The sequence below is a fragment of the Amblyomma mixtum genome, chromosome 10 (assembly GCF_055824585.1).
Source record: "Amblyomma mixtum isolate Tamu chromosome 10, ASM5582458v1, whole genome shotgun sequence".
Taxonomy (NCBI): Eukaryota; Metazoa; Arthropoda; class Arachnida; order Ixodida; family Ixodidae; genus Amblyomma; species Amblyomma mixtum.
The window spans coordinates 126,584,415-126,597,663 of NC_143021.1; the positions used below are offsets into that span (position 1 = coordinate 126,584,415).

Sequence of the window (13,249 nt, forward strand, 5' to 3'; positions counted from 1 at the left end):
CGAACAAAACTATGATAGCTGAAGTGGTGATATGCACATGGGCCACGTTGCGGCCGGTGACAGTTCGAAAACATTTCGGGGGGGGGGGGGGGGGGGGCTGAAGCCCCATAAGCTCCCCCGCCCCTGCTACGCCCCTCACTCCTACGCAGTTTGCGAGGGATGGGCTATGGACTCGCTGAAGGTTAGGAATGCGGTCTTTATTCTGAGATTTTGACACAAAAGAGGGCCTAAGCCCTTGGAAGGTACAGACTGGCTCCCCCAGCAGCTGCTCTCTTCAGCTGCTGGAGGGACTCCCTGCGTTCACTGCCGCTCCCTCGAACGCCGTGTCCACGAGACCAACCTGCGCATTCTCGGAAGGAAGCGTCCTTTGGCGCTGACGGTCGCGTTTTCGAACGCCGAACATGAGCCCCGCGTCCGCGACGAGGCCGGCTCGAGCGTAGCCCGGAACGCTCACAGCACAGTTTCCAGGCCCGCAACGCAACAACAGCGCTAGCGCAAGAAATCACGAAAAGTTATCAAGACAACGCACAACGAAATAGTTAGCAGAACCCTGCTTTAAGCTCTGACGTCCTGGGCAGGATTGCATCAGTCATCGTCATCAGAATTGATTAGCAAACTCTGCGTATTTAGAGTGCTCCACTTGAGATAAGCACGTTCGTTTCGTTCAAAAGATAACTACCGGTCCATATAAAAAAAATCTCTGCCTCTCCCGTAACCGAGAGTAGAGTAAGCATGAAATGTTTACGGGCCTAATGTCATCTCGGTGGACACCCGAACCGCACCGTACAGGAAGGGACGAACGCCACCACCCGTTCAGCGCGATGCCTTGCCATTTGGTTTTTTGAGGAAAGGAAATGGCGCAGTAATTCTCTGCCAACTCGGTGGACACCCGAACCGCACCGTAAAGCAAGGGAGGAACGCCACCACCCGTTCGGCGCGATGCCTTGCCCTTTGAACGCAGCGCTTCTCCCCCGGGCCCCTGTGCACCTGCGCAGCTTTGCTTCGATGCGCGAAGCCCCTAAAAGATCACGTACGACAACGAAGTGTACGTGGCATTTATGTGCTTTTTGCAGGCGTTATTAGAAATCGGAAATTATAATTCCGTGCATTATCAAACGCACAGCGCGACTGATATCTTGATAAACATTGAGAAGGCACTGGCAGCAGTTATTTTTTGTGACTCGTTTGGAGACCAACCGTTGCTTGCATGCCGGTCGCGTAGGAGGGCTTAGAGAGTCTCGTTAAATCTCGTTAAGTCTCGTACGGTGCCCGGATGTTCTCGTTTCAGAGCCCGGATGACTCGATTTCAGTGCCCGGATGACTCGATTTCAGTGCCCGGATGACTCGATTTCAGTGCCCGGATGAGTGGATTTCAATGCCCGGATGAGTGGATCTCGGTCTCGGCGTGACGTCACCACACTGCCGACAACGGGGGCTAAAAGCATTTCATGCTTAAAAGAAGGAGAACAGACGCTTGCGTCATTTTGTTAGGACAGCGCCCCCTGCGAAGGGTTTTGAGCGTGTCTTTGAATCACACCTTTTCCAAATTCCGTAAACCAGGAAGAAGGCGTTTAGGCAGCAGCGCTTGAAAGCCCTCCTCGCATAGAAAGCTTCAAGCCTCCGGACCAGCAGCGTGAAGCGAAAACAACGGTGGCAGTGAGCGGCTCACTTTTGGGAGCTGATCTACGCAGGTGTGCATATTTCGACACATCGACGAAACCCGGCTCAGAATCGTCGCATCAGCAGCGCAGCTGTGCTTCTGCATGGCATCTACGGCAGTGGCTGCACACGCACTGAGCCTTGATTCTATCTTACGCACTATCCATCCATATCTGCTGCTACGCCTACGAAGCGAATATGTTGTGGCTGCCGCGGCTGCAGCAACTGCCGCTTCGCGACATCCACAGTGCCATCTCCCATGCTGTGCAACAGGCTGAGAATGACGAAGGCTGCCTCTGGCGCATAGCCTGGCTGCGCAGCTGGCTGTTGCCGCTGCAACGTCTGGAGGGATTGCGGATCTACTTCCTCTTTGTTTCGCTGGACTGGGACAAGTGTGTCAAATTGCTAGAACCTATGACAGCTGCCCATCGGCCTGGTGACCGACAACCAACGCCCGGATGCACAACGTAAAGAAGAGCACTCACTGCCTGCTTGCTGGCCGAACAGCAAGATCACGTGTCCCATGACCAGTGCGCCGTTTACGTTGTCCTGCGGCCGGGGTGGCGTTTCCTGGCAGTCCACTACATGGGATTCAACATTGAACAGCGTGTGCTAGCCACTCTACGTGCACTGCTGGGTTACGGTCCTCGGCAGATCGGTAGCGTAGATGCCAACATCGACGAGGTCTTCCGCGTCATTGATGACCTCGAGCGTGACCGGGAGCGCTTGGCGTAACCGCAGCTCGATCTGCGGTTCAAAGGTCCCAGACATTTTGCAACAGATTGTCGACGTGGCACTTATGCGGGTACTTTGGCAGAAAAAGGCAAGTACACCTTGGTCTTTTAGAGCCTATTCTTCTGGTAAAGCTTTACGACCTGGAAAATATTGCTCACAAAAAGACTTTTGAAAATAATCGCGGTTCTTCTGAGCCGTGGGATGAAATGCTTAATCTGATATCATTACGATCTGCATTAAACGGTCTTTCTACGGTTATAAACTTTCTCCTCAGTGCGCATGTGTTGTACGGACGGAAACCTTGAGTTCACCTTTAATTGCTCATTCGCTGCAGGGCCATGCGCTTTCGGCAGTTACCCTAAAACCGCATTCAGTTTCCATCACTGAGTGGCCTAAAGCATTTTTAGAGGCTCTGACAGTCTGCCTGCACCTGTAGAGATTTCCAAAATGGCATCACCTGTACAAACTTTAGGGCTCCCCGATTAGTTCTCGTTGACTGCAAGCACAAAATTTCTTACCATTTTAGATTAATATTTTATCTTATTCAATGCCTCAAAACGAACTCTTCGAACAAAGTCAATATCGGGATAGCACGTGCAAGTTTATTAACCTAAATGTTGCTGCCGCTGGACTTTATCGCCAAATTTTTGGGCAAGAATAGCAAAAAAAAAATGCTCTTAGACTTTATGAGGCTGTTGTATCCGTCGCCGCGAATTGCCGAGCTAAGTTCACCACCTGGTGTTACATACATATTACCCCAGCTAACTTAAGCCCCGGTTTAAAAGCATGCCGTGGCTCTCTAACACAACGAGATGAAATGCATGCTGCTGGATGCTGTGTGGAACAAGTCTCACTACTTTTCTCCGCTTTTAATTGCACAGGTAATAAAGAATAATTAAGAAACTTAGCAAGCAATGAAGCACGGGAAAAAAATGAGAAAGATGCAAAATGGTCCGCAAAACATCCGGCTGAACAGTTTCAAACTTCACATCAAGTGCAAACTCTATATGCATCTTCTTATCTATGTATGGTATGCTTAATGGCGTCTCAGAGCCAGATGACGAAGCTCCTCCTATGACTGTCCACATCTCAGGACCCCAGGGACGTCGTCAGTTGACTTCTACATGTACACACCACTCACCTCAGATACCAATGCCAACGAAAGTAGCGCAGTCTACTTCGAGGGCACAGCACAGCCGAAGCGTCCCGCAACACAGCAAAGGATGCAGGCACTCTCAGCGGAAAAGTGTCTGCGCGGTGTTGCGACCCGTCCAGCATGGCCGAAGACCGGTGACGGAACGAGGAGGATGTGAGACTGGGTTAAGAGGAAGGCAACGAAACCTTTATACACTTATTTACAATATTTACAAAGGGTGACTGTGACTCTCAGTGGAAGGCAACTTCTTCGGCAACCGGAGTCGACAGGAGTTAGCAGGCTACTCTCGGCCACACTCACAGCAGAGTTAAATAGGGTTCGGATTCCCCAGATCCCTGGCTGGGGAATAAAGTTCGAAGAGCACTTTCCAATCCGATGGACCGAAGTGGACGCTGGTGTTACCACCCACGGCAGGGGCGGCGCGGGCTGTTCCGCTCTCTCGTAGCTCGGTCTGTGGGCAGGGGGAGATGCTGACTAATCTAACACGGCTGGTACGGAATCTCCCGCTCTCTACCAGCAGGTGAACGAACCTGCTTCCCCGCCGGATGTCCAGAACAGGAGACCTTTGTAGAGGACACAGCCGTCTTCAATTAACAGCCAGCGCGAGTGTGCGTAGCACCCCTCCATCCTTCGACGACACTCGGCCTGACTGGCGCCGCCACGTCGCTTCCGCTTCCGCTGTGGTTGCCCCTGTCAAAGGCCCCTGCGCATCTCCGGCCTTTGCCGCCGCTGCCGTGGTCACCTCCGCTCAAAGTCCGCTGCACTAATGCACTTAACCTAGGAGGGGGGGGGGGGGGGGGGCATCACAAGCACCACACTGCACCGCCGCCATCGCGAGGTTGTCCACCTTGTCGACTGTTCACGGTTGCTGCTTGATCGGGCCCACGTGGCCAGAAGTACAATTACAACAACTCGTCCGCCGCCAGGTAGAGGCCTCGAAAGGGGTTACAGCTCCTCGCTGTCCTCTGAGGAGGCCGCATCTGCTAGGCAGGTCCTCTGTTTCCTGGGTGATCCAAGGGTAGGTGTCTGCAGGCGAAGGGTCTCAGGTAGAGCATTAGTGGTCAAATCTGCACAATGCTCCCACCAAGTCAAGACAAGAGCACCACCCTTCTCCCGAGGTGTGCCAGGCAAAACAATGAACAAGGCCTCAAGCTGTGCTGCTCGATTAAATCCCCTTTTGGCTCCCCCCCTCAGGCGGTCTGATTGGGTGAGCTGCGGACGTGACCTATGCGGGCGATTAAATGCCATCTCATTTTTCAAGTTTGAATCAGGTTTTGTGCTGGAAGAAATTACAGCTGCCTTTGCGATCCATAGACGGACGGCCCCGATAGATCAGCTGAGAGGATAGTAGAGATACTATTCATGTATTCTCAAGCGCTAATCTATACATATCAAACAACATAACCTACACACATTGCAACTATACTTTACAGAAAATGCTCAAATGCTGTCATTGAAAAAAAAACTCCTTTAGGCAGAGAATTAACAAGCATCTTTTGAGCCACATCATTCCAGCAAGAAATAAAAGCTCAAAACATCGTTTGCGCTTTTCTACCGGAGTAAAAAAAACAGTAAATACAAGACGCATGTATTCCTGGAATACCGCTACTTCAGTAGCGCCCGGCGCGGTCGGGCGGCTGGTCTACCCGCTGTCTCCCAAAAGCTGCGGGGCTGATTAGTTCCGTCTCTTTTCGACTGGCATACAAAGCCCGGGCAGCGCTGAAAAAGCTTGACACGAGAGGAGCGCTTCCCCCTCTCCCGGTTGCCTGCATGTCTCGTCTTCATCTGGCCCGCGCGCGCTCGGAGGCGCCCTTTTGACTGGTAGCCGCGCGCTCCCTTCTTTAGTAAGCAGCAGGCGTCACATGTCTCATGGCAATCGTAGCTGTGGTACAACAATGGAGCAACTGGCTTACGCCCTGTATGGGCCCTCTTAGTCGATCTTTTCTTCACGCGACTCCTGTGAGCTCTTGAGTGCCGTGGTGGCAACTCCAAGAAGTTACGCGTGGTCCTGAATAGCAAAAGCCTGACCTGTACTTTTTGCTTTGCGACACCACATAATTTGGTCTTTGTCCCACGGCGCCGCCTTTCGGAAGCTTCCCCAGCGGATTTTTTGCGCGCGCCTTCTGTTATTGCGGTGCCGTCACGTGTCGTCGCGTGCGGAATTTTCCTCGCATAGCAAAACTACCTGAGCCCTCCTCTCAGTGCTAGGTAACAACCTCTCTGAAAACTCGGACGCCTCAACGATTTTGTCTCAGCTCGGTTCTTTACTTTCTGGGCTCAACTGGGCCGCGATCTCGCTGTCTTTGGAACGCGACCGCTGGTGCACGGAGTGGTCGCCGTAGCTCAAGCCCCTCTGATTTAGCTCGTCTTCCGAGCGGTTTGAGAAAAGGTAGGGGCACTGCTCCGGCAAGGTCGCTGAAACCGCCGCTTCGGTATGCAGCACCCCAAACGGGCCTTCAATGGTGACGCGCGCGACCGGCGGACAGACACTGTCCTCCTGGGCCACCTGCCGGATCCACGCGCTTTCCCCAGTGAAATCTTTCGGTAAAACGAGGGAAGGGTGCATTGCATCCATTGTGGCGGCGGAGTCGCGCAGGACGCGACACCGTCGCCCATTCACGGTCATTTCACGCATGTACGGCTCAAGTAGGCGCATATTTTCCTCGTCGAGAGTAGTGAGCGAAAAAACCAGCCTAGTCCTTCGACAGCCACTCGCGATATGCCCTGGCTCGTTACAGCGGAAACATACTGCCGGTCTCCTCGCCTCGAAGGCTTTAGCATGATCCTTCTCTTTTTTTCTTTGTCCGCGTCATTTCTACCGACAGAATCTTTTTCGCGGTCCCTCTCATCTGCCACTTTCTCTACCCTCGGCAGGGCCGCTCCATTCTCGTTCCGCAGTGGGCGCTGCCTGAACTCCCTGTAGGGCTTTGTTACTGCCCGCAAGCTTTCCTTTCCTGTTTCGCAATTGACCTGGAACTCTTCTGCGAGCTCGGCGGCGCTCTCTAAGCTTTTCTTTTCGGACCTGTCTTGCACCCAGAGCCGCGTTTCCTCATTTAGACAGCTGTAAAACTGTTCTAAACAGATCTCTTCTACAACTTTCCCACGTTCCTTATAAACCTCCGCGCCCTTGAGCCATTCGATCAGATTTGCGTTAAGAGAGTACGCAAAATCTGGGAATGACTCAGAAGGCCGCTTCACCGTGGTTCTGAACCGTCGACGGAAGGCGTCGGCTGACAGGCGGTACCTTTGCAGCAAGGTGGCCTTCACTTTATCGTAATCATCCGCCTCCGGCTTTGTCAGCCGAGCAAGCACGTCGGCAGCCTCACATGGCAGAACCATCAAGAGGTGTTGCGGCCAATTGGTGCAAAGAAATTTTTGGTTTCCGCACGTGCGCTCAAAGTTCACAATGAACAGCCCGATATCTTCGCCCATTTTGAAAGGCGACATAAGGTCTTTCATTTTGGGCGGCTTCGATGACTCACTGCTCACAACAGAGGTCATGCCTTCTTTTGCTGCTTCTGCCTGAGCTTCAGCTAGCTTCACCTCTAGTCACTTCTTTTCTAGCTCCGCCTCATCTTTCCTCTTCTAACTCCAATTTCTCTTTTCTTCTTCGTTCCTCCAATTCCTCTTTTCTTGTGATTTCCTCCCAGTGCTCCACTATCTCCTCGTCCTCAAAACCTAGGTCCTCTATCGCACTGACAACCTGCAATTCATTCATAGTTTTCCCAAAATCAATCCCTATTTCCCCAGATAAGGAAATCACGTACATCTTACGCAGCTTTCGCCAGTCCATGACTGCCCTTATGTGCTCGCTAATAATGTCACTGCTAGTCTCTGAAGGATGTTGGTGCAAAGCAAGGTTCAAATCCGAACAGGCTACTACAATCAACGTACACTACCAGGAAGAGCAGCACAAATGCTAAGCCTGGCAATACTCAAGCACAGAAGGCAATGCACTCACCAAAACCGGAGCCAGGACACCGCGCAGGCGATCTCACCACTACCAACCAGTTGTTGCGACCCGGGTAGCATGGCCGGACCGGGGATGGGACGAGGAGGACGGGAGATTGGGTTAAGAGGAAGCCAACGAAAACTTTATACACTTATTTACATTATTTACAAAGGGTGACTGAGAATGACTCTCAGTGGAAGGCAATTTCTTCGTTAACCGGAGTCTACAGGAGTTAGCAGGCTTCTCTCGGCCACACTCACAGCAGAGTTAAATAGGGTTCGGATTCCCCAGATCCCTGGCTGGGGAATAAAGTTCGAAGAGCACTTTCCAATCGGATGGACCGAAGTGGACGCTGGTGTTACCACCCACGGCAGGGGCGGCGCGGGCTGTCCCGCTCTCTCGTAGCTCGGTCGACGGGAAGGGGGAGATGCTGACTAATCCAACACGGCTGGTAAGGAATATCCCGCAGTCTACCAGCAGGTGAACGAACCTGCTTCCCCGCCGGATGTCCAGAACACGAGACCTCTCTAGATGACACAGCCGCCTTCAATTAACAGCCAGCGTGACTGTGCGTAGCACCACTCCGTCCTTCGACGGCACTCGGCCTGACTGGCGCCGCCATTTCGCCTCCGCTTCCGCTGTGGTTGCCCCTGTCAAAGGCCCCTGCGCATCTCCGGCCTTCGCCGCCGCTGCCGTGGTCACCTCCGCTCAAAGTCCGCTGCACTAATCCACTTAAGCTAGGAGGGGGGGGAGGGGGGAATCACAAGCACCACACTGCACCGCCGCCGTCTGAAGGCTGTCGACCTTGTAGACTGTTCGCGGTTGCTGCTTGATCGGGTCCACGTGGCCAGAAGTACAATCACAACAGCGGCTCGGGGCACTCCGGATGGCCGAGAAAGAGCATAGCCTCCTTTGTACTTTCTGTCGCTGTCAACGCGCCGCACAAACTATACAGCAGCGCCGTCGGGTAAAGTTGCGCGGCGGAGGGCGCCACTGACGTAGGTGTCGAGGCGCACTGCTGCGAATGCCGGCGCGAGGTTGGGAGCGCTGTTATTCGCTCGCGGGATAACGGCTACTAAGCATGAATCGTAGAAACTCGTTATATTTGCTCGTAAAGCTGACATTCTCTAAGCATAACAAGTGATTACTTTAGTTGTTAGTAACACCAACGCTATGACATGTTATGTGAGGCAGTTCCAAGATACGTGGGCATGGCTCGAAAAACTGCATGACTGCTCCGCTAGCGTAAATGGTTATAGAACAGTTAAAATGCTAGTCTACGCTGCGCTAACGCAAAATTTAAGAAGAAAGGCGTTAACATTTATTTAAACATTTCAGAACAGGAGCTGTGCTACAAGAGAAGCTACTTTTACAGCTTCATGACTTTTCGTGAGAGTTGCTACTGACAGGACACTTTAGCAACCTTGGGTAACAGATGGCTGAAACAGCTGCATCGGTCAGGTTTTTCAATGGATTTTCAAGTCGTGGGTTTTCATTTAAGCTTGTCTCCACAAACAGCCGCAGCGTGTCTAAGACATAGAGTAATTCGTCAGATGGGTAAAGCAGGCCACCAGGGTCCTGTTCTCGCGTGAACGGCTCGAGTGGGTTCCAAGTGGGTGGCTTGGTTGTGAGTAAAGAGCACTGCTCACATTACGTTTGTTCACTTATCACACGAGCGATGTAGCCACCGAGCGATGTAGAATGTGGCCGACAGCTTCAATGTAGGCAGAGTAGCAGGGACATGCTGCACGTCTAAGCGTCCCAAGTCTTCCAAAGCAGCCTCTGGAAGCTCATCGCTCCTCCCAAGTGCACATAGCCCTGAAGTCCTAGGTAGAGTGCTGTGGTGACTCTCGTGATATAGCACGTTGCTGTATTCAGATGTCGCGGCAATTCCCGTCTTCAAGACTTTTTCTAGTCCTGAGAGTACGGACCGCACGTCAAGTTGGTCGTTGCATCCCAGTGACCGCCTCAGGGTTCCAACCAGCGCTTCAATTGGGTCACTGCTGAATTTCCGCGTTTCTACAAAACAGAACTTTTCCTCAGCTAACAGATAGCGAATACAGCAAGCGGTTGAATAAGTTGTGAGCAGAGGGGCCTCGTGCGTTTCGGCTGTGGGAAAGGCACGAGGATAAGTTGCATCTTTCTTCAGTTGGTCGATATATAGCGGAAATGTAACTTCCAGCCATTCCAGCCTAGAATCACTTTTGTCGTCAAATTGCCTGACGTCAGGGAAATTTTGTTCAATATGTTCGTACTTGTTGCTGGTGTCGTGCAGTAGGAACACCGATGGATGTTCTTCATAAACAGTATTGTTGGTCCCGCATAGGCAAATGATGTATGCAGCTCTGTCCTGCGTGCTCTTTCAAAAACTCCAGAGGAGATGTAACGCCTGGTGAAAAAACTTCGAAAGCTCGTTTGGCGTTCATTTTTTTCAATATTGCTTGGAAAAACATGTTTACTGGTTAGACTCACAGGTTTTACAATCCAATCTTTCAGCATCTCGCAGAGTTTCTTCAAGTGAGATGACGAAACCTCTCCTTTCTTTCCAAGGTCGCGTGCAAGGAACTGAGAGCGGATGTTTTAAGACGTGGCAATAATCAAAGTTTAAAAAAAGCAGCCGATTGGGATTACACGGATGCTGTATCCTGTACGTGGGGAATCCGCCGCAGAGGTCCTTCATGGCACTCACGTTTACTTTATGGTTGTCGCTCACTAGGATCACTACCTTGAAGCCTGCCTCTTCAACCATAGTGAGAACATATCGCATCAATTTGGACAGCTGTGCGCCATTCAGTCCTTTCGTAAAAAAGTACGATGCTGGTATTCTGTATGAAGTAGACAGGCCGTTAATTACAAAACAAAGCAAGGAATTTGCCAGTACCGGCAGACTGTCAAGATCGGTGGCCACATCCATGTCCACATGGCCTACGAAGCTATCTTGCTGCTTGTTGTACTGTAACCTTGGCTTTATTCGCATCTCGTCGACGACGAGAGAACATACTCTGGACTGCGGAGATTCAAGCTATTCAAGCTCTGATTTCAGCCGGGCTTGTACCAAGCGACTTAAACCTGTCTCTACGGAGGTACTTCCAATGAAGTTTTGTAGTGTGTTCCTGCTTGGAAGCTTCAACAACTTTTCCTTTCGGGCATGCTCAGAGGCCTTTGTAGAAAGATGCCTAAGTACAATGCAGTGTCGCACTACATCTTCCGACCATGTTGGCATTTTTCTCTTGAAACTGACAACTTGGTTGAGCAGGAAAACTGCAGCAATGTTTTTTTCTTCAGCTTGTTCCCGGATATATGTTATATCCCCAAAATTACTGTCTTCTTTAAGCCTTTTCAGCTCCATTTTATATTTATCTACCGTGGTGCAAAGCTTCTCGATTTGCTTTTTTAGGTCACTCTCCTTTCTCTTCAACTTTATTCTTTCCACTGCCAGCCAGTTGGAAGATGTGATGTCATCTTGCGTTGTTTTGTCGGCGCGGACGAGTTCCTGTTCTTGCTTTGTACACATGGCTCTTGATTGGTGTTGCGTCACTTCAAAATAGTTGACACCTGTAGTTGAAGCGGCTTCAGAGACCTCACTGTCAGCATCAGACGTCGGCATTTCCACGTTCGTGCTTTTGTCATGCTTCAGGAGTTTTTCGCTGGCTCATCTTGGCTATGGTGGGCCTGAAAAGCTGCTCTTTTTCTTCCGCTTACACTGTGCCTCTCCTTCAATACTCGAAGTTGCAAGTACGACGGGTAGTCACTGAACACTGATGGTACAACTCCAAAGACACTGTAGCGCATCAAAAGACGAGGACACAAGAAACGAGAGACGAACACCACGAGCTCTCGTTTCTTGTGTCCTCGTCTTTTGATGCGCTACAGTGTCTTTGAAGTATGTACCAACAAGCCCAAAAAGCCACGCTACGGTACAACTCCCTTTTTCCGACGGCGCCTTTTGCCCTCTGCGAAGTCAGAGATTTTGAAATGTTGGCTGCACACCCTTGAATAGTTGGAAGTGCAATTAGGTACCCTGTCATCTCTTCGAATTGCTTTCAGCCATTGCTCACGCTGCGCAGCTCAACGGGGATCTCATGAAAAGAAACGCCGGGCTCCCTTCTTTTTACTGTCCGACCCGCACAATGGTGCGCAGCAGTATGCCATTCGGGATCTGTAAGGAGAACAATTTCGGTATCAGCTGTTGCATTCAATGATTCAGCGCGTCGTGCAAACAATTTTTTTTCTAACTTGAAAAACAAGGAAAACAAACATACGCGTTGTATCTTTCGGTTTTGCTCACTCCAAAGTAATGGTCACAATAGGTTAAGCTTGTGTTTTTATGTTATCAAAGAATTTCACAATTAGCCTACACACTGCAAAAAAAAATACTTCCCTGGAGCACATGCAACATACCACACAGACAAGCTAACCAGGGAAGAAATTAGCACCCCAGACCAAAAATACACGCGCACATTTAATATTATTGCCTAATGACGCGTAATAAACACAGTTTCTGGTGCTGTCGTTATTTTTCACAGGTCTCAATGCGGCTGAATACGAGTTTTGCGGTTTCCGATGCAAGAGAGGGACACAACGATTGAGTTGACAACAATGGAAACTAATATAGGCTTTGTATCATTCGGTTTAGCTCTCTTTAAAGTAGCTATCATTCCAATAGGTAAAGCTTCTGTTTCTATTTTATCACAAAATTCCACAATTAGTGTGTGTTGTAAGAAAAAAAAACTGCGCAGGAGCACATCCAACGTACTACGCACACGAGCTAGGCAGGGAAGCAATTAGTATTGGCGGTAGTGGTTTTTGTTTATTGAAAATAATACAAAATGGAGCATTTGCAGTCCCGAAAGCACGCGTGCACATCTCATATTACTGTTGTAGTATTGACGAGTGGTAAACGCAGTTTTTTGTGCCGTCGCTATATTTCACAAGCCTCAATGCAGCTCAACACTACGCAGCGATCGCCGGAGGGATAAATCAAAGCTGGCACTTACCACTTCGTGCAATGCTGTATTCCTGCGGCATCCGAAAACACAGAAAAGCGCAAGGAACACCTTGCACACTGCAAAAAAGCCCACGTAACATCGACAGAGCAACAGCACGTGACGGGTGGCTATCCGGGCTGCTGCGGGTGCCCCAACGTCGCTGTCGCCATCTCTCGGGAACCAGCGGCGTAATTTCTCAGAGGAAGAGGAGCGGCGACGACGGCCGCGGAACGCGGAGTTGCCAGGTCAGAGCTGTTTGGAAACCGGCTGCTGCGGCCGTCAAAGCAGGCGCAACATTGATAGCGATGTAGGTGCACCCGAGCGCGGATGAGATGCTTCTGGCTCCCTGAAAGATGGACGCCGCTTTAACCTAATTGTCCTGCCTGTACATCGGTGGGCCCACTCCCCTTGGCACGACGGTTAACAACGGGGATCAAGTAACGCGTTTCCTTGTGTCACGTCCCTTCGGCGTCATTAGAGAATTTTCTTTGAAACCAAAGACAGTCGCCAGAAAGTGCTGCAAAGGTGTCATTTCAAAACGCTCTGTCCCCTCTGTGTCGTTTTTGTTAGCGCCTGAATTTTTCATAATGATCTTAAAAACGCTGCTAGCAACTGTACTACTTCAATAATTTTATTACGAAACAGGCGGAAGGAGAAGCTTTTTGCCAGGGCCACTCATTGATCATTTTTCGTTCATTTAGGCGTATGTACTGTCCTGCAAAAACACCAACTGCCTTTTGAAACTAGTAACAATAATAT

General features: G+C 50.6%; 1 pseudogene; it reads right to left on the minus strand.

The window, feature by feature from the left end:
- Positions 1 to 8,879: 8,879 nt before the first annotated feature.
- Positions 8,880 to 10,479, minus strand: LOC149326890 (uncharacterized; annotated as a pseudogene).
- Between the last annotated feature and the right edge of the window lie 2,770 nt (positions 10,480 to 13,249).